Source organism: Triturus cristatus, chromosome 1_1 (genome assembly GCF_964204655.1).
Source record: "Triturus cristatus chromosome 1_1, aTriCri1.1, whole genome shotgun sequence".
Classification (NCBI taxonomy): Eukaryota; Metazoa; Chordata; class Amphibia; order Caudata; family Salamandridae; genus Triturus; species Triturus cristatus.
This window is the reverse complement of record NC_140579.1, coordinates 1,101,573,173-1,101,599,067: the sequence shown is the minus strand read 5'-3', so window position 1 is coordinate 1,101,599,067 and position 25,895 is coordinate 1,101,573,173.

Here is a 25,895-nt window from a genome sequence, read left to right as displayed (position 1 = left end):
AAACAAGAAGAAAGGTGTAGCTTGTCTCTGCAGCCACGTGGTCCCTGGAGGTTGACGACGTCCAGGGGTCGGTTCACGAGCTGTCCCAGGCACGCTCTCGCTGTCGGCGGTGTCGGCGACTTGATCGAAGCAAACAAGCCTTGGCAAAAGCAATTGTTGTAGGAGATGAAATAAGCTGATGGTTCTGACCAGCAAGGTCAGAAGGACTGCTCCTTTGGAGGGGAGCAAGGGCCAGTCTGGAGCAACCAGACCAGCGGTGTATTTCTTGAAGTTCGTCGCCAAGATGGCTACTAGCCAGCGGGCCAGCAACCAGTTAGGCGCGTCGAGTGGAAAAATGCAGAAGGGCCCCACGCAGATCGTGGAGATGCTGGAGGGCTCACCTTTGGTGCAGATGCTGCTCGAGGTTTGGGCTTCTCTGATCCCAAAGCACAACTTGGAGGGAGCCTCGGTTGTTGCACTTGTCAGCTTGTCGTGGTTGTTTCAAGAGGGCTGGCTCCACGTGTCTCGGTGCCTCCACGGGTCTCCTCTTTTCAGGGACTGTGGATCGGGCGGTGAGAGGTCTGGAGGTCCAGGTCTTGTCAGTCTCTGGGCTCGGGCTTCGGCGGGAGGCGGCGGCAAAGCAGACATTGATTCGCTGGATGGTGCTTGCGTTAGCAAGGTGGTCACTCCCTGACCACAGGGGAGATTTCCTTCAGTCTTCTGTGCAGCAGAATGTCGAAGTTCCCGTCTTCTTCTTAGTTTCAAGTTGATTCCAGGATGTCTGAAGTCTTAGGACACAGCTCCTACCTTTAAGCGGATTCTAGGGGCCGGACTACCTGCTAGGTCCCTCCCTATGGTGGGACCAGGAAGGGGGGTGGTTACACCCCCAATCCTTTGTCCAGCTCACCCCAGGCCCGGGACTGGTGTGCCCCAGGACCGGTTTGAACTGGCATATGCACCGAGGCTCCTTGTGAGCCACAGGCATGTCTGGTTTCTTTCAAGCCCTACCTGACCAATACACAAAATCCTGTCTGGGGTGGTGCATGCACCTCCCCTGGCAGGAAACCCTTTGTCCACACCTCCCAAGCTGGAAGGACTCCCAGCAGCAGGAGGGCAGACTTGTGTCTGTGGTGGCAGCATCCATTTTGTGGAGCTGAGGCTATGTCTGATTTTACCCGGGTTTCAGGTACTGTACATGTCGTGTCCCTCTAGAAGGGTGGAATGCTAACCCCGTCGCCAGAATTGGCGAGGGGTTAGTATTCCAATTCGTATGACACCTTACTCGACATGTTTTGATAAAGCCAAACCAAAGATAGCATTTAACCGCGAGGTTCATAATGCACTTAAGAGTATATGGTATGACGATATCTGGAAACAGTAGAAGGAAGTTGTTCCGACCACTGCAGACAGGCTCAGCTCATGCCAGAGCACCATCTCACATGGAACCAAGCACTCTGCCTTCAGGATTGTTAAGGCCTGCCATAGGAGTGACTTATAGGTTACCAGGTGTCCCATTTAAGGTTAGGTATAGGTATACTACACCTAAGTAAGAGGTGATTACACCAATTTACCCCAGCTGAGTGATCAGCCAGTTGTGTCAAATTGTTAGGCCAAGCCTGGGGTGGCATAATACATGCTTCAGCCCCTGGCAGGCCTTAGATACACCAATGCCCTGGGTACCTAGTGTACACTGGTACAGGGGCTGACAGGGTGATCCAACCAATTGGGTATGTACCTAGGGTACATGGAGTCCATTTTAAAGAGAGAGCAGATGGGCTGAGGTCCTGAATGGCAGGATCTCAGGCCAACTAAGTCGAAAAACCAGCTAGACACTAGGCAAAAATTTGGGGGTAACCATAGTCAGATATCCACCTTCCTACACAACCCCCCCCCAAACGAAGGGAGATAAGGCTGACCTTGACCAGGTAAGCCTATATTGCCCAAGTGGCCATATAAGTGGGAACCAGCACTGGCATGGTTACCCCCTGTCTCATGGTCCACTAAGCAATCCCTCACCCTAAGGGTATCAGAGGGTCTCCACCATAGGGAATCTCTACCTTTGGCGTGTCTTGGCAAAGTAAAAGGCTGGTGTTGAGATGGAGTACTGAAGTGAGTGTCCTAAAAGTGAGGCCTCAGCTTCCTCCAATCATCCTTCACCATGGATGCCTTTCTTTCCTTAACTGAGTTGCACTGTGCTCTCAGGGTCAGCCTCTGGCTACCTAAAGCTGGAGGCTGGGTCCCTTTTGTGGGCTTACTGGAGGGACAGGTCAGGTTTGGGGCCCTAAGGTCCCAGGTTTGCCTGTGCCCAACAGAATCCCTCTGGGGGAGGTCCCTAACTACCTGTAAAGGAGATCCCTCATGAATGTTTTTACCCATCACCTGACTAGGGCTACTAGCCAGGCAATCCTCATTCTTTTGATGGGGGGGTTCTTGTGGACAGGGGCCCTCTGGGGGTCCACTGGCCTCCCTGACCTCTGCAGCCCTGGGCTGACTGAGGCAGGGTAGAGAGAGGCAGGCTACCTGCACCAGACTGGGTCCCACCTTGGAAGGGGCCACTGACATCAGAGGCTCTGCCAGGCCAGGCCTGGCTACCTCTGGGGCAGTTCCTTCACAAGGGGTGAGGTCAGATCCCTGAGGAGGCTGACCTTTTCCTAATGTCTGGGGAGAGGGAGACTTTTCTTCCTCCCCACTACTCTCAGTTTGTGTGGAGTGATCCATTGTTTCAGGCTTCACTACACCTATGTCAGTCTGAGTATAGGCTGAGACCATTACAGCCTTGCCAACCTTTTCAGGGGGGCACTCAGTTTGTGTTTGAGCTGTGACTGTCACAGCTCTGCCAGTCTCTACAGGGAAGTCTGTCTGTGCCTGGGCTGTGGCTACCACTGCCCTTCCAACCTTTTCAGGGAGGAAATCTATTTGGACAGGGGTTGTGAATGGCACAACCCCCCTACCCTTTTGTGACAGGCCTACCATTTTAGAATGGGTGTCTTGTTCAACTCCAGCCCAAGCTGAGAGTTCTAAGTTATTCCCCAGTAAGCAGTCTACAGGCAAGGTTGGGGACACTGCTACCCTTTTAGGGCCAGTGACCCCTCCCCAGCTGAGACATACCTCTGCCATGGGATGACTGTTCTGTTTGCCATCAATGTTAGTCACCTGGTAGGAGAAACCAGGCAAACGCTGCTCAGAGGGAACTAGCCAATGGGCCACCATTGTGATGCTAGCTCCAGTGTCTCTGTAGGCCTCAGCTTTTGTACCATTGATGTAGGGCTCCTGTCTGTACCTACCCAAAGTGTTGGGACAGGCAGTGAAGTTGGCAAACCCCATGCCACCATCACAGACAAGAGTGGTTGCTGTAGGGGAATTGGCTAAGCCAGGGTCCCCCTGTGTTCCCCAAGTAAACCCACCCAGATTTCTGGGGGCACTCCCACCACCTGGGGGATTACTGCTGACAGTAATAGGTGGTGTGACAGGAGTAATTGGAGGAACAGTTTTGTTTTTAGCCCTTGGGCAACCGCTGTCAGTTTTCCAATGCCCAGGAGTTTTACACTCATGGCAGTAGGGCTTTTTAGCTGTGGTAGAGGAGGGAGCTTGGGACCCACCACCCTGTGTGGAGTTTTGGGGCCCTGAGGAAGATTTCTCTTTTGCTTTATCCCCACCCTTCTCTTGAGGCTTGGTGGTATCTTTCTTTTGGTCACCACCCTGGTTTTTAGGCCTGATCCTGGTCCTGACCCATTTATCTGCCCTCTTTCCCAATTCTTGGGGAGAGGTCAAATCTGAGTCTACCAGGTGTTGATGGAGAAGCTGGTTTTGACAATTACTTAAAATCTGCTCTCTCATCATCAAATTGTACAATCCTGTATAATCAGACACCTTACTTCCCAGCAACCAACCCTCCAAAGCCTTAGTGGCACATTCAACATATTCAGACCAGTCCTGTGTCTGTGTCTTCTGGGTGTCTCTGAACATTAACCTGTACTGTTCAGTGGTTAAGTGTGAGAAGTTGGCCTGGTATATGCTGTTCACTAGTTCTAGTGACCACCTTGTACCATGCCAAGCAACCCTTATGGTGTGGTTGTAAGTCAACCTTTTCGGACCAGCTGCCCTAGTGGTAGCGTAGGCTAAGCAGTCTTTGAGGCTAAACTCGTGATGCGTGTTAAGCCAGCTGTTTTACCAAATATAACCCCCTTTTATACCAATGAAAGGACACCACACAGATATATATTCAAAATATATATGTATTTATTTCTCAAAGTAACCCCTAGTCTCTTTATGAGCACAGGAGCACAAATCGTCAAACAAGATTATCACAGAATACACAGAAGTTGCACTTTATATGGATAGGCCCTGGTGGCCACTCGAACCATATACTAAAATAGTGGTATAAGTACCACGAACAGAAAAGGGAAAAGGCCTAGGGCCTCTAGAATCGCTGGGCCTACAAGGAGCTAACGTCAGTTAGTGACCAGGAGGTCCACGGGTGGCGTGTGCAGAGCAAATAGTCACACGCGTGCTCCCATAGGTTTCAATGGGTGCGTAAAAAGTACAAAGTTACTGCAAAAGGAATCTTCCGGATGACCTAGGAACTTAAGATTTGGAACACAGGCACTAGAGATGTATTACTACACATGGGCACCGGAGTACCAGCTTTACCTCACCCACAGGAAGCGGGTGCATAGGCCTCAAAGTGCGTCGGGTTTCTTCTATCTGTTCCGTTGAGCCTGGGACAAAGATGCTGCAGGCGGTCGGTCGGGAAGAGATGCAGTGGATCCAAGAGTGGATCGGAGATGTTGAAGACCTGTAAGCAGAGGGGACAGTGTTCACAGTCACTAGCCAGTGACCAGCGTGGCACCAGATGGGTACCAGGCGATGTCGGGTGCAAACAGGTGATGAGGGGTAGCTTGTCTCCGCAGCCACGTGGTCCCTGAAGGTCGACGACGTCCAGGAGTCGGCTCACGAGCTGTCCCACGCAGGCTCTCACTGTCGGCGGTGTCGGCGACTTGATCGAAGCAAACAAGCCTTGGCAAAAGCAATTGTAGGAGGATTCGGAAATCAGCTGTTGGTTCTGACCAGCAAGGTCAGAGGGATTGCTCCTTTGGAGGGGAGCAAGGGCCAGTCTGGAGCAACCAGACCAGCGGTGTTTGTCGTAGATTTCGTCGCCAAGATGGCCACTAGCCAGCGGGCCAGCAACCGGTTAGGCGCGTCGAGTGGCAAAATGCAGAAGGGCCCCACGCAGATCGTGGAGATGCTGGAGGGCTCACCTTTGGTGCAGATGCTGCTCGAGGGTTGGGCTTCTCAGGACCCAAAGCACAACTTGGAGGGAGCCTCGGTTGTTGCACTGGTCAGCTTGTCGTAGTCGTTCCAAGATGGCTGGCTCCACGTGTCTCGGTGCCTCCACGGGTCTCCTCTTTTCAGGGACTGTGGATCGGGCGGTGAGAGGTCTGGAGGTCCAGGTCTTGTCAGTCTCTGGGCTCGGGCTCCGGCGGGAGGCGGCGGCAAAGCAGACGTTGATTCGCTGGATGGTGCTTGCGTTAGCAAGGTGGTCACTCCCTGACCACAGGGGAGATTTTCTTCAGTCTTCTGTGCAGCAGAATGTCGAAGTTCCCGTCTTCTTCTTAGTTTCAAGTTGATTCCAGGATGTCTGAAGTCTTAGGACACAGCTCCTACCTTTAAGCGGATTCTAGGGGCCGGACTACCTGCTAGGTCCCTCCCTATGGGTGGGACCAGGAAGGGGGGTGGTTACACCCCCAATCCTTTGTCCAGCTCGCCCCAGGCCCGGGACTGGTGTGCCCCAGGACCGGTTTGAACTGGCATATGCACCGAGGCTCCTTGTGAGCCACAGGCATGTCTGGTTTCTTTCAAGCCCTACCTGACCAATACACAAAATCCTGTCTGGGGTGGTGCACGCACCCCCCTGGCAGGAAACCCTTTGTCCACACCTCCCAAGCTGGAAGGACTCCCAGCAGCAGGAGGGCAGACTTGTGTCTGTGGTGGCAGCATCCATTTTGTGGAGCTGAGGCTATGTCTGATTTTACCCGGGTTTCAGGTACTGTACATGTCGTGTCCCTCTAGAAGGGTGGAATGCTAACCCCGTCGCCAGAATTGGCGAGGGGTTAGTATTCCAATTCGTATGACACCTTACTCGACATGTTTTGATAAAGCCAAACCAAAGATAGCATTTAACCGCGAGGTTCATAATGCACTTAAGAGTATATGGTATGACGATATCTGGAAACAGTAGAAGGAAGTTGTTCCGACCACTGCAGACAGGCTCAGCTCATGCCAGAGCACCATCTCACATGGAACCAAGCACTCTGCCTTCAGGATTGTTAAGGCCTGCCATAGGAGTGACTTATAGGTTACCAGGTGTCCCATTTAAGTTTAGGTATAGGTATACTACACCTAAGTAAGAGGTGATTACACCAACTTACCCCAGCTGAGTGATCAGCCAGTTGTGTCAGATTGTTAGGCCAAGCCTGGGGTGGCATAATACATGCTTCAGCCCCTGGCAGGCCTTGGATACACCAATGCCCTGGGTACCTAGTGTACACTGGTACAGGGGCTGACAGGGTGATCCAACCAATTGGGTATGTACCTAGGGTACATGGAGTCCATTTTACAGAGAGAGCAGATAGCCTGAGAGCCTGAATGGCAGGATCTCAGGCCAACTAAGTCGAAAAACCAGCTAGACACTAGGCAAAAATTTGGGGGTAACCATAGTCAGATATCCACCTTCCTACACAACCCCCCCCCAAACGAAGGGAGATAAGGCTGACCTTGACCAGGTAAGCCTATATTGCCCAAGTGGCCATATAAGGAGGAACCAGCACTGGCATGGTTACCCCCTGTCTCATGGTCCACTAAGCAATCCCTCACCCTAAGGGTATCAGAGGGTCTCCACCATAGGGAATCTCTACCTGTGGTGTGTCTTGGCAAAGTAAAAGGCTGGTGTTGAGATGGAGTACTGAAGTGAGTGTCCTCAAAGTGAGGCCTCAGCTTCCTCCAATCATCCTCCACCATGGATGCCTTTCTTCCTTTAACTGAGTTGCACTGTGCTCTCAGGGTCAGCCTCTGGCTACCTAAAGCTGGAGGCTGGGTCCCTTTTGTGGGCTTACTGGAGGGACAGGTCAGGTTTGGGGCCCTAAGGTCCCATGTTTGCCTGTGCCCAACAGAATCCCCCTGGGGGAGGTCCCTAACTACCTGTAAAGGAGATCCCTCAGGAATGTTTTTACCCATCACCTGACTAGGGCTACTAGCCAGGCAATCCTCATTCTTTTGATGGGGGGGTTCTTGTGGACAGGGGCCCTCTGGGGGTCCACTGGCCTCCCTGACCTCTGCAGCCCTGGGCTGACTGAGGCAGGGTAGAGAGAGGCAGGCTACCTGCACCAGACTGGATCCCACCTTGGAAGGGGCCACTGACATCAGAGGCTCTGCCAGGCCAGGCCTGGCTACCTCTGGGGCAGTTCCTTCACAAGGGGTGAGGTCAGATCCCTGAGGAGGCTGACCTTTTCCTAATGTCTGGGGAGAGGGAGACTTTTCTTCCTCCCCACTACTCTCAGTTTGTGTGGAGTGATCCATTGTTTCAGGCTTCACTACACCTATGTCAGTCTGAGTATAGGCTGAGACCATTACAGCCTTGCCAACCTTTTCAGGGGGGCACTCAGTTTGTGTTTGAGCTGTGACTGTCACAGCTCTGCCAGTCCCTACAGGGAAGTCTGTCTGTGCCTGGGCTGTGGCTACCACTGCCCTTCCAACCTTTTCAGGGAGGAAATCTATTTGGACAGGGGTTGTGAATGGCACAACCCCCCTACCCTTTTGTGAAAGGCCTACCATTTTAAAATGGGTGTCTTGTTCAACTCCAGCCCAAGCTGAGAGTTCTAAGTCATTCCCCAGTAAGCAGTCTACAGGCAAGGTTGGGGACACTGCTACCCTTTTAGGGCCAGTGACCCCTCCCCAGCTGAGACATACCTCTGCCATGGGATGACTGTTCTGTTTGCCATCAATGTTAGTCACCTGGTAGGAGAAACCGGGCAAAAGCTGCTCAGAGGGAACTAGCCAATGGGCCACCATTGTGATGCTAGCCCCAGTGTCTCTGTAGGCCTCAGCTTTTGTACCATTGATGTAGGGCTCCTGTCTGTACCTACCCAAAGTGTTGGGACAGGCAGTGAAGTTGGCAAATCCCATGCCACCATCACAGACAAGAGTGGTTGCTGTAGGGGAATTGGCTAAGCCAGGGTCCCCCTGTGTTCCCCAAGTAAACCCACCCAGATTTCTGGGGGCACTCCCACCACCTGGGGGATTACTGCTGACAGTAATAGGTGGTGTGACAGGAGTAATTGGAGGAACAGTTTTGTTTTTAGCCCTTGGGCAACCGCTGTCAGTTTTCCAATGCCCAGGAGTTTTACACTCATGGCAGTAGGGCTTTTTAGCTGTGGTAGAGGAGGGAGCTTGGGACCCACCACCCTGTGTGGAGTTTTGGGGCCCTGAGGAAGGTTTCTCTTTTTCTTTATCCCCACCCTTCTCTTGAGGCTTGGTGGTATCTTTCTTTTGGTCACCACCCTGGTTTTTAGGCCTGATCCTGGTCCTGACCCATTTATCTGCCCTCTTTCCCAATTCTTGGGGAGAGGTCAAATCTGAGTCTACCAGGTGTTGATGGAGAAGCTGGTTTTGACAATTACTTAAAATCTGCTCTCTCATCATCAAATTGTACAATCCTGTATAATCAGACACCTTACTTCCCAGCAACCAACCCTCCAAAGCCTTAGTGGCACATTCCACATATTCAGACCAGTCCTGAGTCTGTGTCTTCTGGGTGTCTCTGAACATTAACCTGTACTGTTCAGTGGTTAAGCCTAACCCATCAACTAGGACACTCTTCAGGACTCTGTAATTTCTGACATCCTCTTCTCTAACAGTGAGGAGTCTATCTCTGCCTCTCCCCTCAAAGGAGAGCCATAAGATTGCTGCCCACTGGTCTTCAGGAACCTGCTGCACTTTGCAGGCTCTCTCAAGAGCAGTCATCCATTTGTGGATGTCATCCCCACTTTTGTAGGGGGGCACAATCTTGGACAGGTTCCTATTGTCAAAGACCCTATCTTTGTCCCTAGGGACATTGCTGCCACCAGTGGGTATAGACCCACTCTCTCTATGCTGCCTAGCCTTGCTCAGTTTTTCTTCCATCAGGGCTACTTCTAGCTCCTGCTTCCTGATCCTCAGCTGGGCTTCCTGCATTCTGGCCTCATGTTCCCTCCTCTGAGGGGTGGTCAGTCTCCTTCTGGAGTGACCTTGAGAGCCTCTAGAGCCATGGGAAGCATTGGAGTCACCTGAGCGATTCCTTTGCCTTCCAAGCCCTGTGTTAAGTCCACTGGGGAGATCCAATGGGGTGAACCCACTGTCAGTCCCCAATAGCCTTAGTTTAGCTGGGCCAAGTATAACACTTGGCACTGGGCTAGTTCTCCCTTCATCCCCACTCACATCTGTATCCCCATCACTTTCTTCCTCTGTGGTAGGCATCCCATCTAAGGGGTGACTATTGGGAAGGGGTACTTCAGTGGCATCTTCAGAAGGGGGGCCTCCTGTTCCTGTCCCTAAGGGGGCTAACTGGGAAGCTTTCTTGAGTGCTCTCTGATTCTCATCATTCTGTAAGAGCTCTCTGAGCTCAGCAGAGTTTGGGTTCTTGGGCTGTTTAAGGCCTCTAAGAGTTGCCAAATGCCTGAGCTCATTCTGATTAAGGGTAGCAAAGCTGGTTGGTGCCCTCTGGGGGTCACTCTCGACAGAGATGGGTACAGTGGACCCCTCTGCCCCGGCCATTGCTCTTAAGTGTGGGTGGATGTGTTGCAATCTACCTACACTTGGGTTTACCTACTAAACCTATCTAGTAGTTGTAGTCAGGGTGTGCTACTCCCTTTGCTCTACAACAACTAAGTTCAGTAGAACTTATGTATATCTAATCTTGTTTTATATGTACCTACAGGTACCTATGTGATCTTTCAATTGGTAACCAAGAGATTACAATGGTAAAACACAGCAAGCTCAAATCCAACCGCTGCTCACCAATGTGAGAAGTTGGCCTGGTATATGCTGTTCACTAGTTCTAGTGACCACCTTGTACCATGCCAAGCAACCCTTATGGTGTGGTTGTAAGTCAACCTTTTCGGACCAGCTGCCCTAGTGGTAGCGTAGGCTAAGCAGTCTTTGAGGCTAAACTCGTGATGCGTGTTAAGCCAGCTGTTTTACCAAATATAACCCCCTTTTATACCAATGAAAGGACACCACACAGATATATATTCAAAATATATATGTATTTATTTCTCAAAGTAACCCCTAGTCTCTTTATGAGCACAGGAGCACAAATCGTCAAACAAGATTATCACAGAATACACAGAAGTTGCACTTTATATGGATAGGCCCTGGTGGCCACTCGAACCATATACTAAAATAGTGGTATAAGTACCACGAACAGAAAAGGGAAAAGGCCTAGGGCCTCTAGAATCGCTGGGCCTACAAGGAGCTAACGTCAGTTAGTGACCAGGAGGTCCACGGGTGGCGTGTGCAGAGCAAATAGTCACACGCGTGCTCCCATAGGTTTCAATGGGTGCGTAAAAAGTACAAAGTTACTGCAAAAGGAATCTTCCGGATGACCTAGGAACTTAAGATTTGGAACACAGGCACTAGAGATGTATTACTACACATGGGCACCGGAGTACCAGCTTTACCTCACCCACAGGAAGCGGGTGCATAGGCCTCAAAGTGCGTCGGGTTTCTTCTATCTGTTCCGTTGAGCCTGGGACAAAGATGCTGCAGGCGGTCGGTCGGGAAGAGATGCAGTGGATCCAAGAGTGGATCGGAGATGTTGAAGACCTGTAAGCAGAGGGGACAGTGTTCACAGTCACTAGCCAGTGACCAGCGTGGCACCAGATGGGTACCAGGCGATGTCGGGTGCAAACAGGTGATGAGGGGTAGCTTGTCTCCGCAGCCACGTGGTCCCTGAAGGTCGACGACGTCCAGGAGTCGGCTCACGAGCTGTCCCACGCAGGCTCTCGCTGTCGGCGGTGTCGGCGACTTGATCGAAGCAAACAAGCCTTGGCAAAAGCAATTGTAGGAGGATTCGGAAATCAGCTGTTGGTTCTGACCAGCAAGGTCAGAGGGATTGCTCCTTTGGAGGGGAGCAAGGGCCAGTCTGGAGCAACCAGACCAGCGGTGTTTGTCGTAGATTTCGTCGCCAAGATGGCCACTAGCCAGCGGGCCAGCAACCGGTTAGGCGCGTCGAGTGGCAAAATGCAGAAGGGCCCCACGCAGATCGTGGAGATGCTGGAGGGCTCACCTTTGGTGCAGATGCTGCTCGAGGGTTGGGCTTCTCAGGACCCAAAGCACAACTTGGAGGGAGCCTCGGTTGTTGCACTGGTCAGCTTGTCGTAGTCGTTCCAAGATGGCTGGCTCCACGTGTCTCGGTGCCTCCACGGGTCTCCTCTTTTCAGGGACTGTGGATCGGGCGGTGAGAGGTCTGGAGGTCCAGGTCTTGTCAGTCTCTGGGCTCGGGCTCCGGCGGGAGGCGGCGGCAAAGCAGACGTTGATTCGCTGGATGGTGCTTGCGTTAGCAAGGTGGTCACTCCCTGACCACAGGGGAGATTTTCTTCAGTCTTCTGTGCAGCAGAATGTCGAAGTTCCCGTCTTCTTCTTAGTTTCAAGTTGATTCCAGGATGTCTGAAGTCTTAGGACACAGCTCCTACCTTTAAGCGGATTCTAGGGGCCGGACTACCTGCTAGGTCCCTCCCTATGGGTGGGACCAGGAAGGGGGGTGGTTACACCCCCAATCCTTTGTCCAGCTCGCCCCAGGCCCGGGACTGGTGTGCCCCAGGACCGGTTTGAACTGGCATATGCACCGAGGCTCCTTGTGAGCCACAGGCATGTCTGGTTTCTTTCAAGCCCTACCTGACCAATACACAAAATCCTGTCTGGGGTGGTGCACGCACCCCCCTGGCAGGAAACCCTTTGTCCACACCTCCCAAGCTGGAAGGACTCCCAGCAGCAGGAGGGCAGACTTGTGTCTGTGGTGGCAGCATCCATTTTGTGGAGCTGAGGCTATGTCTGATTTTACCCGGGTTTCAGGTACTGTACATGTCGTGTCCCTCTAGAAGGGTGGAATGCTAACCCCGTCGCCAGAATTGGCGAGGGGTTAGTATTCCAATTCGTATGACACCTTACTCGACATGTTTTGATAAAGCCAAACCAAAGATAGCATTTAACCGCGAGGTTCATAATGCACTTAAGAGTATATGGTATGACGATATCTGGAAACAGTAGAAGGAAGTTGTTCCGACCACTGCAGACAGGCTCAGCTCATGCCAGAGCACCATCTCACATGGAACCAAGCACTCTGCCTTCAGGATTGTTAAGGCCTGCCATAGGAGTGACTTATAGGTTACCAGGTGTCCCATTTAAGTTTAGGTATAGGTATACTACACCTAAGTAAGAGGTGATTACACCAACTTACCCCAGCTGAGTGATCAGCCAGTTGTGTCAGATTGTTAGGCCAAGCCTGGGGTGGCATAATACATGCTTCAGCCCCTGGCAGGCCTTGGATACACCAATGCCCTGGGTACCTAGTGTACACTGGTACAGGGGCTGACAGGGTGATCCAACCAATTGGGTATGTACCTAGGGTACATGGAGTCCATTTTACAGAGAGAGCAGATAGCCTGAGAGCCTGAATGGCAGGATCTCAGGCCAACTAAGTCGAAAAACCAGCTAGACACTAGGCAAAAATTTGGGGGTAACCATAGTCAGATATCCACCTTCCTACATTAAGCCTAACCCCTCAACTAGGACACTCTTCAGGACTCTGTAATTTCTGACATCCTCTTCTCTAACAGTGAGGAGTCTGTCTCTGCCCCTTCCTTCAAAGGAGAGCCAGAGGATTGCTGCCCACTGGTCTTCAGGAACCTGCTGCACTTTGCAGGCTCTCTCAAGAGCAGTCATCCATTTGTGGATGTCATCCCCACTTTTGTAGGGGGGCACAACCTTAGACAGGTTCCTATTATCAAAGACCCTATCTTTGTCCCTAGGGACAATGCTGTCACCAGTGGGTATAGACCCACTCTCTTTATGCTGCCTAGCCTTGCTCAGTTTCTCTTCCATCAGGGCTACTTCTAGCTCCTGCTTCCTGATCCTCAGCTGGGCTTCTTGCATTCTGGCCTCGTGTTCCCTCCTCTGAGGGGTGGTCATCCTTTTCCTGGAGTGACCTTGAGAGCCTCTAGAGCCATGGGAAGCATTGGATTCACCTGAGCGATTCCTTTGCCTCCCAAGCCCTGTGTTAAGTCCACTGGGGAGATCCAATGGGGTAAACCCATTGTCAGTCCCCAATAGCCTTAGTTTAGCTGGGCCAAGTATAACACTTGGCACTGGGCTAGTTCTCCCTTCATCCTCACTCACATCTGTATCCCCACCACTTTCCTCCTCTGTAGTATGGTGCTCATCTAAGGGATGGCTATTGGGAATGGGTACTTCAGTGGCATCTTCAGAAGGGGGGCCTCCTGTTCCTGTCCCTAAGGGGGCTAACTGGGAAGCTTTCCTGAGTTCTCTCTGATTCTCATCATTTTGCAAGAGTTCTCTGAGCTCAGCAGAGGTAGGGTTCTTGGGCTGTTTAAGGCCTCTAAGAGTTGCCAAATGCCTGAGCTCATTCTGGTTAAGGGTAGCAAAGCTGGATGGTGCCCTCTGGGGGTCACTCTCAACAGAGATGGGTACAGTGGACCCCTCTGCCCCGGCCATTGCTCTTAAGTGTGGGTGGATGTGTTGCAATCTACCTACACTTGGGTTTACCTACTAAACCTATCTAGTAGTTGTAGTCAGGGTGTGCTACTCCCTTTGCTCTACAACAACTAAGTTCAGTAGAACTTATGTATATCTAATCTTGTTTTATATGTACCTACAGGTACCTATGTGATCTTCCAATTGGTAACCAAGAGATTACAATGGTAAAACACAGCAAGCTCAAATCCAACCGCTGCTCACCAATGTGAGAAGTTGGCCTGGTATATGATGCTCACTAGTTAAAGTGATCACCTTGTACCATGCCAAGCAACCCTTATGGTGTGGTTGTAAGTCAACCTTTTCGGACTAGCTGCCCTAGTGGTAGCGTAGGCTAAGCAGTCTTTGAGGCTAAAGTCGTGAAGCGTGTTAAGCCAGCTGTTTTACCAAATGCAACCCCCTTTTATACCAATGAAAGGACATCACACAGATATATATTCAAAATATATATGTATTTATTTCTCAAAGTAACCCCTAGTCTCTTTATGAGCACAGGAGCACAAATCGTCAAACAAGATTACAGTAGAATACACAGAAGTTGCACTTTATATGGATAGGCCCTGGTGGCCACTCGAACCATATACTAAAATAGTGGTATAAGTACCACGAACAGAAAAGGGAAAAGGCCTAGGGCCTCTAGAATCGCTGGGCCTACAAGGAGCTAACGTCAGTTAGTGACCAGGAGGTCCACGGGTGGCTTGTGCAGAGCAAATAGCCACACGCGTACTCCCATAGGTTTCAATGGGTGCGTAAAAAGTACAAAGTTACTGCAAAGAGGATCTTCCGGATGGACTAGGAACTCAAGATTTGGAACACAGGCACTAGAGATGTAATACTACACTTGGGCACAGGTGTGCCAGCTTTACCTCACCCACAGGAAGCGGGTGCATAGGCCTCGAAGTGCGTCGGGTTTCTTCTATCTGTTCCGTGGAGCTTGAAGACAAAGATGCTGCAGGCGGTCGGTCCGGGAGAGATGCAGTGGATCCAAGAGTGGATCGGAGATGTTGAAGACCTGTAAGCAGAGGGGACAGTGTTCACAGTCACTAGCCAGTGACCAGCGTGGCACCAGGTGGGTACCAGGCAATGTCGGGTGCAAACAGGAAGAAAGGTGTAGCTTGTCTCTGCAGCCACGTGGTCCCTGGAGGTCGACGATGTCCAGGAGTCGAGTCACGAGCTGTCCCACGCAGGTTCTCGCTGTCGGCGGTGTCGGCGACTTGATCGAAGCAAACAAGCCTTGGCAAAAGTAATTGTTGTAGGAGATGAAATAAGCTGATGGTTCTGACCAGCAAGGTCAGAAGGACTGCTCCTTTGGAGGGGAGCAAGGGCCAGTCTGGAGCAACCAGACCAGCGGTGTATTTCGTAAAGTTCGTCGCCAAGATGGCTACTAGCCAGCGGGCCAGCAACCGGTTAGGCGCATCGAGTGGAAAAATGCAGAAGGGCCCCACGCAGATTGTGGAGATGCTGGAGGGCTCACCTTTGGTGCAGATGCTGCTCGAGGGTTGGGCTTCTCAGATCCCAAAGCACAACTTGGAGGGACCCTCGGTTGTTGCACTTGTCAGCTTGTCGTGGTCGTTTCAAGAGGGCTGGCTCCACGTGTCTCGGTGCCTCCACGGGTCTCCTCTTTTCAGGGACTGTGGATCGGGCGGTGAGAGGTCTGGAGGTCCAGGTCTTGTCAGTCTCTGCGCTCGGGCTCCGGCGGGAGGCGGCGGCAAAGCAGACGTTGATTCGCTGGATGGTGCTTGCGTTAGCAAGGTGGTCACTCCCTGACCACAGGGGAGATTTCCTTCAGTCTTTTGTGCAGCAGAATGTCGAAGTTCCCGTCTTCTTCTTAGTTTCAAGTTGATTCCAGGATGTCTGAAGTCTTAGGACACAGCTCCTACCTTTAAGCGGATTCTAGGGGCCGGACTACCTGCTAGGTCCCTCCCTATGGGTGGGACCAGGAAGGGGGTGGTTACACCCCCAATCCTTTGTCCAGCTCACCCCAGGCCCGGGACTGGTGTGCCCCAGGACCGGTTTGAACTGGCATATGCACCGAGGCTCCTTGTGAGCCACAGGCATGTCTGGTTTCTTTCAAGCCCTACCTGACCAATACACAAAATCCTGTCTGGGGTGGTGCATGCACCTCCCCTGGCAGGAAACCCTTTGTCCACACCTCCCAAGCTGGAAGGACTCCCAGCAGCAGGAGGGCAGACTTGTGTCTGTGGTGGCAGCATCCATTTTGTGGAGCTGAGGCTATGTCTGATTTTACCCGGGGTTCAGGTACTGTACATGTCGTGTCCCTCTAGAAGGGTGGAATGCTAACCCCGTCGCCAGAATTGGCGAGGGGTTAGTATTCCAATTCGTATGACACCTTACTCGACATGTTTTGATAAAGCCAAACCAAAGATAGCATTTAACCGCGAGGCTCATAATGCACTTAAGAGTATATGGTATGACGATATCTGGAAACAGTAGAAGGAAGGGGTTCCGACCACTGCAGACAGGCTCAGCTCATGCCAGAGCACCATCTCACATGGAACCAAGCACTCTGCCTTCAGGATTTTTAAGGCCTGCCATAGGAGTGACTTATAGGTTAACATGTGTCCCATTTAAGGTTAGGTATAGGTATACTACACCTAAGTAAGAGGTGATTACACCAACTTACCCCAGCTGAGTGATCAGCCAGTTGTGTCAGATTGTTAGGCCAAGCCTGGGGTGGCATAATACATGCTTCAGTCCCTGGCAGGCCTTGGGTACACCAATGCCCTGGGTACCTAGTGTACACTGGTACAGGGGCTGACAGGGTGATCCACTTCCAATTGGTTATGCACCTAAGGTGCATAGTTTTAATTTAGTAGAGAGAACAGCAGGCTGGGGGTCTGATTGGCAGGCCCACAGCCTCAATATGTCAAAAACCAGTGAAGCAAAAAGCAAAAATTTGGGGTGACCATAGGATAGCAGACCCTACTCTCCTACACTGACCAATTCTTCTCTCTGGGGGTCAACCTTCTGCTAATAAAAGCAATGGGTTGGTCTTGACCATCTACATTAAGTTGTGACAGCACAGCTCCCACACCCAACTCAGAAGCATCTGTTTGGACAATAAACTCTTTGGAGTAGTCAGGACTTTTCAGGATAGGTGCAGAGCACATGGCCTCCTTCAGGTCATCAAATGCCTTTTGACAGCTTACTGTCCACTGAACCTTTTTGGGCATCTTCTTGGATGTCAGATCATTAAGAGGAGTCACAATGGACCCATAGTTCTTAACAAACTTCCTGTAGTACCCAGTCAAGCCCAAAAAAGCTCGAACTTGAGTCTGGGTGGTTGGAGGAGACCAGTCCTTGATGGATTGTATCTTACTCTCCAGTGGTTGAACTTGGCCTCCACCTAAAAGGTGGCCCAAATACACAACCTTACTCTGCCCTATCTGGCACTTAGTGGCCTTGATAGTGAGGCCTGCCCTTTGCAGAGCCTCAAGTGCCTTCTTCAGGTGGATCAGGTGATCCTCCCAGGTGGTGCTAAAGACAGCAATGTCATCAAGATATGCTGCGCAAAAGTCATCCAACCCAGTAAGGACTTGATTCACCAACCTTTGGAAGGTGGCAGGTGCATTCTTCAGACCAAAGGGCATCACCACAAATTGGTAGTGCCCACCTGGGGTTGAGAATGCTGTTTTGGCCTTAGACTCCTCAGCTAATCTGATTTGCCAATAGCCAGCTGTCAAGTCAAATGTGCTCAAAAACTTAGCAGAAGCCAGTTTATCTATGAGCTCATCTGCCCTTGGAATAGGATGTGCATCTGTCCTAGTGACAGCATTGAGTCCTCTGTAATCCACACAGAACCTCATCTCTCTCTTGCCATCTTTGGTGTGAGGTTTGGGGACCAGAACCACTGGGCTAGCCCAGGGGCTCTCTGAGGGTTCAATGACACCCAATTCCAGCATTTTGTGTACCTCAGCCTTTATACAGTCCCTGACGTGGTCAGGTTGTCTGTAAAGCTTGTTCTTTACAGGCAGACTGTCACCAGTGTCCACCACATGGGTACACCAATCAGTTTGGCTAGGTATCAAGGAAAACATGTGTTGAAATGATTGTAGAACTTGTCTACATTCAGTCTGCTGATGATCAGTGAGGTTGCCTCCAAGGGTCACTCCTTCAACTGAACCATCCTCAGGGTTCTGAGACAACAGGTCTGGGAGAGGGTCACTCTCTTCCTCCTGTCCCTCATCTGTAGCCATGAGCAAGCCCATGTCTGCCCTGTCAACATATGCTTTTAACCTGTTAACACGGAGTACCCTGTGGGGACTCCTGGGAGTTCCTAGGTCCACCAAGTAGGTAACCTCTCCCTTCTTTTCCAGGATTGTATGGGGTCCAGACCATTTGTCTTAGAGTGCTGCTGGGGCCACTGGCTCCAACACCCATACCTTCTGTCCTGGCTGAAACTCAACCAAGACAGCCTTTTGGTCATGCCAAGCTTTCTGTAAGGCCTGGCTTGCCTCAAGGTTTTTGGATGCCTTCTCCATATACTCAGCCATCCTGGAGCGGAGACCAAGTACATAGTCCACTATGTCTTGCTTAGGCTTTTTGAGAGGTACCTCCCATCCTTCCTTCACCAAACACAGTGGGCCTCTTACAGGGTGCCCAAACAACAATTCAAAGGGGCTGTAGCCAACTCCTTTTTGTGGGACCTCTCTGTAAGCAAACAGAAGGCAGGGTAGAAGGATGTCCCATCTTCGCCTGAGCTTTTCAGGTAATCCTTTGATCATACCCTTTAGGGTCTTGTTGAATCTCTCAACAAGCCCATTGCATTGTGGGTGATAAGGGGTGGTGAACTTGTAGTTGACACCACATTCCTTCCACATAGCTGTCAAGTATCCTGACATGAAGTTGGTACCTCTGTCGGAAACCACCTCCTTAGGAAACCCCACTCTGGAGAATACTCCCAGCAGGGCCCTGGCCACAACAGATGCTGTAGTGGTCCTAAGGGGAATTGCCTCTGGATACCTGGTGGCATGATCCACTACCACCAGTATAAATCTGTGCCCAGATGCAGTGGGAGGATCCATGGGACCCACTATATCTATTCCCACTCTTTCAAAGGGGACCCCCACCACAGGTAGTGGTATTAGGGGGGCCTTTGTTGTGCCACCTGATTTGCCACTGGCTTGGCAGGTCACACAGGAGCGACAAAACTCCTTGGTATCTTCATTCATGTGAGGCCAGTGAAAGTTAGGGACAAGCCTGTCCCAAGTCTTGTTCTGGCCTAAGTGTCCTGCTAAAGGAATATCATGGGCCAAGGTAAGAAGGAAGCCCCTAAATTGCAGAGGTATAACCAACCTCCTGGTTGCACCAGGCTTGGGGTCTCTAGCCTCTGAATAAAGGAGCCCTTCATCCCAATACACTTTATGGGTACCTTGAGCATTCCCAGCAGCCTCAGCAGCAGCCAGCTGTCTGAGGGGTTCAAGAGAGGGACAGGATAACTGAGCCTGCCTCAAGTCAGCCCTTGAAGGCCCCCCTGTCCCCAGAAACTCAACCTGATCAGGTTCAAGCTCTTCAGGGACAGTTCCTTCAGGGTCCTCTAGATCAGCTTCCTGGGAAGGTTGATCATCACTCTGAGGCAGGGGGGAAGGCACAGCCTTGACCCTCCTGTTCTTCTTCTTGGTAGGTGCTTGGTCCATTGTTCCAGGATCCAAGACCTGAGGTTCAGTAAGGCACTTTTTTGGCCTGTGACCTGGTCACAGCAAGGACATGTGGTGATATACCTAACATCTCTGCATGTGTCCTGTACTCCACTTCAGACCATAGAGAACTCTCTAGGTCATTGCCCAACAAACATTCTACTGGGAGGTCTGCACTAACCACAACCCTTTTGAGGCCAGTTACCCCTCCCCATGAGAAGTTAACAACTGCCACACTATGTGAAGTAGTGGCATTGCTGGCATGGGTCACCAGGTAATTCTCACCTGGTATGTACTGTCCAGGGTCCACAAAGCCTGGTGTCACCATAGTGACACTGGCACATGTGTCCATGTAGGCTTGAGCCACTTTTTCATTAATTAAAGGAGTCTGTCTGTACTTGCCCAGGTTACTGGGGCTCACAGTCAGGGACAAATCTATGTCCCCATCACAGATCAGGACTGCCTGTGTCAGGGTTCTGTCTAAGTCAGAATCTCCTTCAGTTCCCATAGTGATTCCCACTACACCCTTTGTCTGGGGACCAACACTGCTAACAGTAGTACTGGGAGCAGGTGCCTTAGGGGCAACAGTGTTGGGGGCTCCACCCTTTTTACAATCACTAGTCCAGTGAGTTGTATTCTTGCAAGAATTGCACCAGGGTTTCTTTTGACCTTCTTTCTTCTTCCCTTTAGGCTGGGACCCACCCTCTTTAGTACTAGTTTGGGGCCCTGTTGAAGACTTCTGGTCTTTAGATTTCTGATCTCCACCCTTTTGGTCTGTTTTCTTCTGATCACCCCCTTGGCCCTGGTTCTGGTTCTTTTGCTTAACCCTGGTTCTGACCCATTTGTCTGCCTTCTTTCCCAATTCTTGGGGAGAGGTCAGATCAGAGTCAACCAAGTGTTGATGCAGTTGCTGGTTTTGACAGTTATTTAAAATCTGTTCTCTCATCATCAAATTGTACAATCCTGTATAATCAGATACCTTACTTCCCAGCAACCAACCCTCCAAAGCATTAGTGGCACATTCAATGTATTCAGACCAGTCCTGAGTCTGTGTCTTCTGGGTGTCTCTGAACATTAACCTGTACTGTTCAGTGGTTAAGCCTAACCCATCAACTAGGACACTCTTCAGGACTCTGTAGTTTCTGACATCCTCCTCCCTAACAGTGAGGAGTCTGTCTCTGCCTCTTCCTTCAAAGGAGAGCCAGAGGATTGCTGCCCACTGGTCTTCAGGAACCTGCTGCACTTTGCAGGCTCTCTCAAGAGCAGTCATCCATTTGTGGATGTCATCCCCACTTTTGTAGGGGGGCACAACCTTAGACAGGTTCCTATTATCAAAGACCCTATCTTTGTCCTTAGGGACAATGCTGTCACCAGTGGGTATAGACCCACTCTCTTTAGGTCGCCTAGCCTTACTCAGTTTCTCTTCCATCAGAGCCACTTCTAGCTCCTGTTTCCTGATTCTCAGCTGAGCTTCCTGCATTCTGGCCTCATGTTCCCTCCTCTGAGGGGTGGTCATCCTTCTCCTGGAGTGACCTTGAGAGCCTCTAGAGGCATGAGAAGCATTAGATTCACCTGAGTGATTCCTTTGCCTCCCAAGCCCCTGGTTAAGTCCACTAGGGAGATCCAATGGGGTGATCCCATTGTCAGTCCCCAGTAGCCTTAAGTTAGCTGGGCCACGTATAACACTTGGCACTGGGCTAGTTCTCCCTTCATCCTCACTACCTTCTGTATCAGTACCCTTCTCACTTTCATCCTCTGTAGTATGAATCTCATCTAAGCGGTGACTATTGGAAAGGGGTACCTCAGTAGCATTTTCAGAAGGGGGGCCTCCTGTTCCAGTCCCTAAGGGGCCTAACTGGGAGGCTTTCCTGAGAGCTGTCTGATCTTCATCAGCCTGTAAAAGCTCTCTGAGTTCAGCAGAAATAGGATTCTTGGGCTGTTTAAGGCCCCTGATATTTGCCAACTGCCTGAGCTCATTTTCATTTAGGGTAGCAAAGATGGATGGTGCCCTCTGGGGGTCACTCTCAACAGAGATGGGTACATTGGACCCCTCTGCCCCAGCCATTGCTCTTAAGTGTGGGTGGATGTGTTGCAATCTACCTACACTTGGGTTTTCCTACTAAACATATCTAGTAGTTGTAGTCAGGGTGTGCTACTCCCTTTGCTCTACAACAACTAAGTTCAGTAGAACTGACGTATATCTATTCTTGTTTTATTTGTACCTAAAGGTACCTGTATGATCTTTCAATTGGTAGCAAAGAGATTACAGAGGTAAAACACAGCAAGCTCAAATCCAACCGCTGCTCACCAATGTGAGAAGTTGGCCTGGTATATGATGTTCACTAGTTAAAGTGAACAACAGACGAAGGAGTGCAAGGGGGGCTTACACTGTTTCCAGGGGCACTCCGGTAGGAGAAAAAACTCCTGAATTCTAATTACATCAGTACATTTCGTATAGTTCAAACACGTGTGATCGAGGTAATCATGCTTGAAAGGTCGTTTATTTAGTGGGTCACATATTAAATCATCATAGTAACTCCTTTGTGAAACGAAGCATTAAGGAAAACGATTTAAACAACATCCATGGATCTATGCATTATCCCTATGCATTTCGGGCGGAGCCCTTCGTCAGGGGATAGCGAAGAAACTGCAAGTAAATAAATCGATATCAGGAAGGGGATCTCGCAACCACAGATAAATACAACGTTCTATGTGGGTGAAATGAAAACATGCATGTTTAAATTGACGACTGAAAAAAAAGGAAAAGAAGCGAAAAATGAGCCAGTGTCGACCATATCGTGTTGTCAGGAGTTAAAGAGAAACCCGAAATGGGTAGAAAAGAATCACCGTGTCATAGATGGAAAAAACCGGAAAACACCCGATAGATCCGAGAACCATTGCGAGCGCGTAAAGTTGGTGACAATCGGAAACTGGAACTTCAAATGGTGGAGTTTTAGTGAAGTACCAGTGAAAGAAATAGCCATACGAGTAAGGGTGAGGAGGAAAAACGCTTACCGATGGGTCAGAGTCGCAACGCGCCAAGCGCCGTGTTGCCAAAGGTTGGTGAACAAACGAGGGTGATGCGGAAGGAAATAAACTACCGTGAAAGTAAAAGACGGACTAACGAAAGTGTGGGTGGGTGGAAATGTCGTATCTGTAAATACTCAATCAAGTTAGAAACATCATAAAGTACACAGGAAAGTGTTGTGAAACATTAATCCAACGTTTCGGGTGAGGATAAAAGCCGAAAATTTGCGTGAGCTTACACGACACTAATACTCGAAAGTGGCGGCCATCTTAAAATGGGCTCTGGGTGGTATACATACACAGTAGTAGCCTTGCTGATATAACGGTAACTGGATGAAAAATAGACAGAAGGTATAAGTGAATAGTAAGTGAAACAAAAAAAAGTGGAAAAACAGCTGGAGTGAATAACAAAGACCAGAAGTTTAAGAGAAAATAAAAAAGGTAGGGAAAATTCTACCAGAGAGATTATAGACAGGGGGAAAATAGAGTGTACAAAGTCAGACGAAAACGAAGCGAAAAATTGCAGTGAGAAACCACTTAAACAGAAGAAGAGGGGAGAGTAGGGAAGGTGAGAACGTGGAAAAACACAATGTAAGCATGTGGTTTCAGACAGAAAACAAATGAATGTATATAGGTTGGGACAACAATTATCTATAAGAAGCAACTATATTCCAGTCTGTCATTAAGCCCCTTAGGCTGGCAGGCATCCAGTCTCTTGATCCACACTGTTTCCCTTTGGAGTAGTAGTTTCTTGTTATCTACGCCTGCTTTCAGTGGGACAACCTCCAAAACAAGGAACTTCAGTTGGCTCACGTTGTGCTGGTGTGTGATGAAGTGAGCAGCTAATGGTGCTTTAGTAGATCTGTTCCTGATAGTGCTTTTGTGTTCGGTTAAGCGAACTTTAATCTTTCGTTCGGTTTTGCCTACATAAGGCAGTCCGCAGGGACATTTGAGTAGATACACTAAGGTCATAGAATCACAAGTGGCGTTGGTTCTCAATTTGATGGCTTTTCCTGACGATGGATGGTTGAAGATATTGCCCGGAATTATATTGTGACAATGACTGCAATTGTGGCACGGTATGGTGCCGCAGTAGTTGGTGGAAGTATCAATAGGTTCGGTCTCAAGAATGTTCTTTAAGTTTTTAGCTCTCTGGTATGCAAAGAGTGGTCTGGTGTTGAAAATGCCATGAAAGTCTGGTTCAAAGCGAATCATATCCCAACTCTTGAGGATGATGTTTTTAATGGCCTTGCTTCTGGTTGAGTATTTGGAGACGAAAACTGGTCTCTGTTCGTCAGTTAATTTGATGTTGGTTCTTAGAAGTTCTGACCGAGTTTTGGTGGCCACTCGGGTTTTTGCTGCTTGTAATGTGACCTCGGGATATTTTCTGTCTCTGTACTTATGTAGTATTTTTTCTTCAGAACTTACATAGGCTTCTGATTCTGAGCAGATTCTTTTAGCCCTTAGAAGCTGAGAATATGGCAAATGAGTTTTGAGTGGTGTCGGATGACAACTGGTGAACATTAAAGCATTGTTCCTGTCCGTGGCTTTGACGAATAGATTAGTTGTCAGTTTGTTGTTGAGTAATGTAACCTGGACGTCCAGGAATGGCAAACTTTGAGGACTGATAGAATGAGTGAACTTTATATGATCATCCAAAGAGTTTATGTGTTTCAGAAATTCCAAAATTTCATCAGGTTGACCAATCCAAATGAGGAAAATGTCATCTATGTACCTCCATAGGGTGAGAATGTTGTTGATCCATTTGTTGTGACTCAAGATGTGATCTAGTTCCATCCGGTGCATGAACAGGTTAGTGTAGCTTGGAGCAGCACAATTTCCCATTGATGTTCCAACGAGTTGGAGATAGTATTCGTTGTTGTATGAGAAGTAACTGTGGTACAACGTGTACTGCAGAAGTTCAAGTATCAGAACTTTCAAAGTGTCATCGATGGGATGGTGTAGTAAGAAAGATTCTATGGCTTCCAAGCCCCTATTGTGCGGAATCGATGTGTACAGGGCACATACATCTATGGTTACCAGAGTGTATACTTTGTCTGGTTCAATGGTGACTTCTTGGAGGCGCTTCAGAAAATCAGTGGTGTCACGCAGGTAAGTAGACATGGATGTAACAATGTCTTGTAGGTAAAGATCAATGAACTTGCCGGTAGGCTCATGGATAGAGTTTTTTGTTGAAACGATGGGACGAAAAGGAGGCTTGTGTACATCCTTATGAATTTTAGGGAGCATGTGAATGCTAGGGCATTTAGGATGGGGTTGTGTGAGATATTTGTGGTCCTTGTCTGTGATTGTTCCCATAGTGAGTGCTTTATCCAGAATGACTTTAAGCGTATTGGCAAAGACACCAGTAGGATCATTGGGTAATTTCATGTATAGATTCTTATCATTGACATGTTCACTTACACTGGTGTGGTAGAAGTCACTGTCCATGACAACAAGTGCGCCGCCTTTATCAGCTTTACAGCACGTGATTTCCGGGTTGTTAACAATTTGGTTGAGTGCTCTGGATTCCTTAAGATTGAAGTTATTGTATTTAGAGTGGGGTTTTTTGAAGATCTCTCTGATGGAATTCAAAGTGATGGTTTCAAAGGAGTCAAGTATTTTGTGACTAACAGGAGCCACAAATGTGCTTTTGCTTCTTAACTCTTTGCAAGCATGTCGTGTGGGTGTGCTAGTTGGAGGGCACATGCATGTTTTCATTTCACCCACATAGAACGTTGTATTTATCTGTGGTTGCGAGATCCCCTTCCTGATATCGATTTATTTACTTGCAGATTCTTCGCTTTCCCCTGACGAAGGGCTCCGCCCGAAATGCATAGGGATAATGCATAGATCCATGGATGTTGTTTAAACCGTTTTCCTTAATGCTTCGTTTCACAAAGGAGTTACTATGATGATTTAATATGTGACCCACTAAATAAACGACCTTTCAAGCATGATTACCTCGATCACACGTGTTTGAACTATACGAAATGTACTGATGTAATTAGAATTCAGGAGTTTTTTCTCCTACCGGAGTGCCCCTGGAAACAGTGTAAGCCCCCCTTGCACTCCTTCGTCTGTTGTTCAAATTCTAGTCCCTACCGGCCGGAAGGGACCATTTCCTGGCACCCTAAAATACTTACCATTGGTTTACTTTATTCACTTGATGAACGTTGCACACCCCGAGTGCCGCCATCTTCTATTCATTTTGCTTATCACTAGTTAAAGTGACCACCTTGTACCATGCCAAGCAACCCTTATGGTGTGGTTGTAAGTCAACCTTTTTGGACTAGCTGCCCTAGTGGTAGCGTAGGCTAAGCAGTCTTTGAGGCTAAAATGTACCAAATGTAACCCCCCTTTATACCAATGAAAGGACACCACACAGATATATATTGAAAATATATATGTATTTATTTCTCAAAGTAT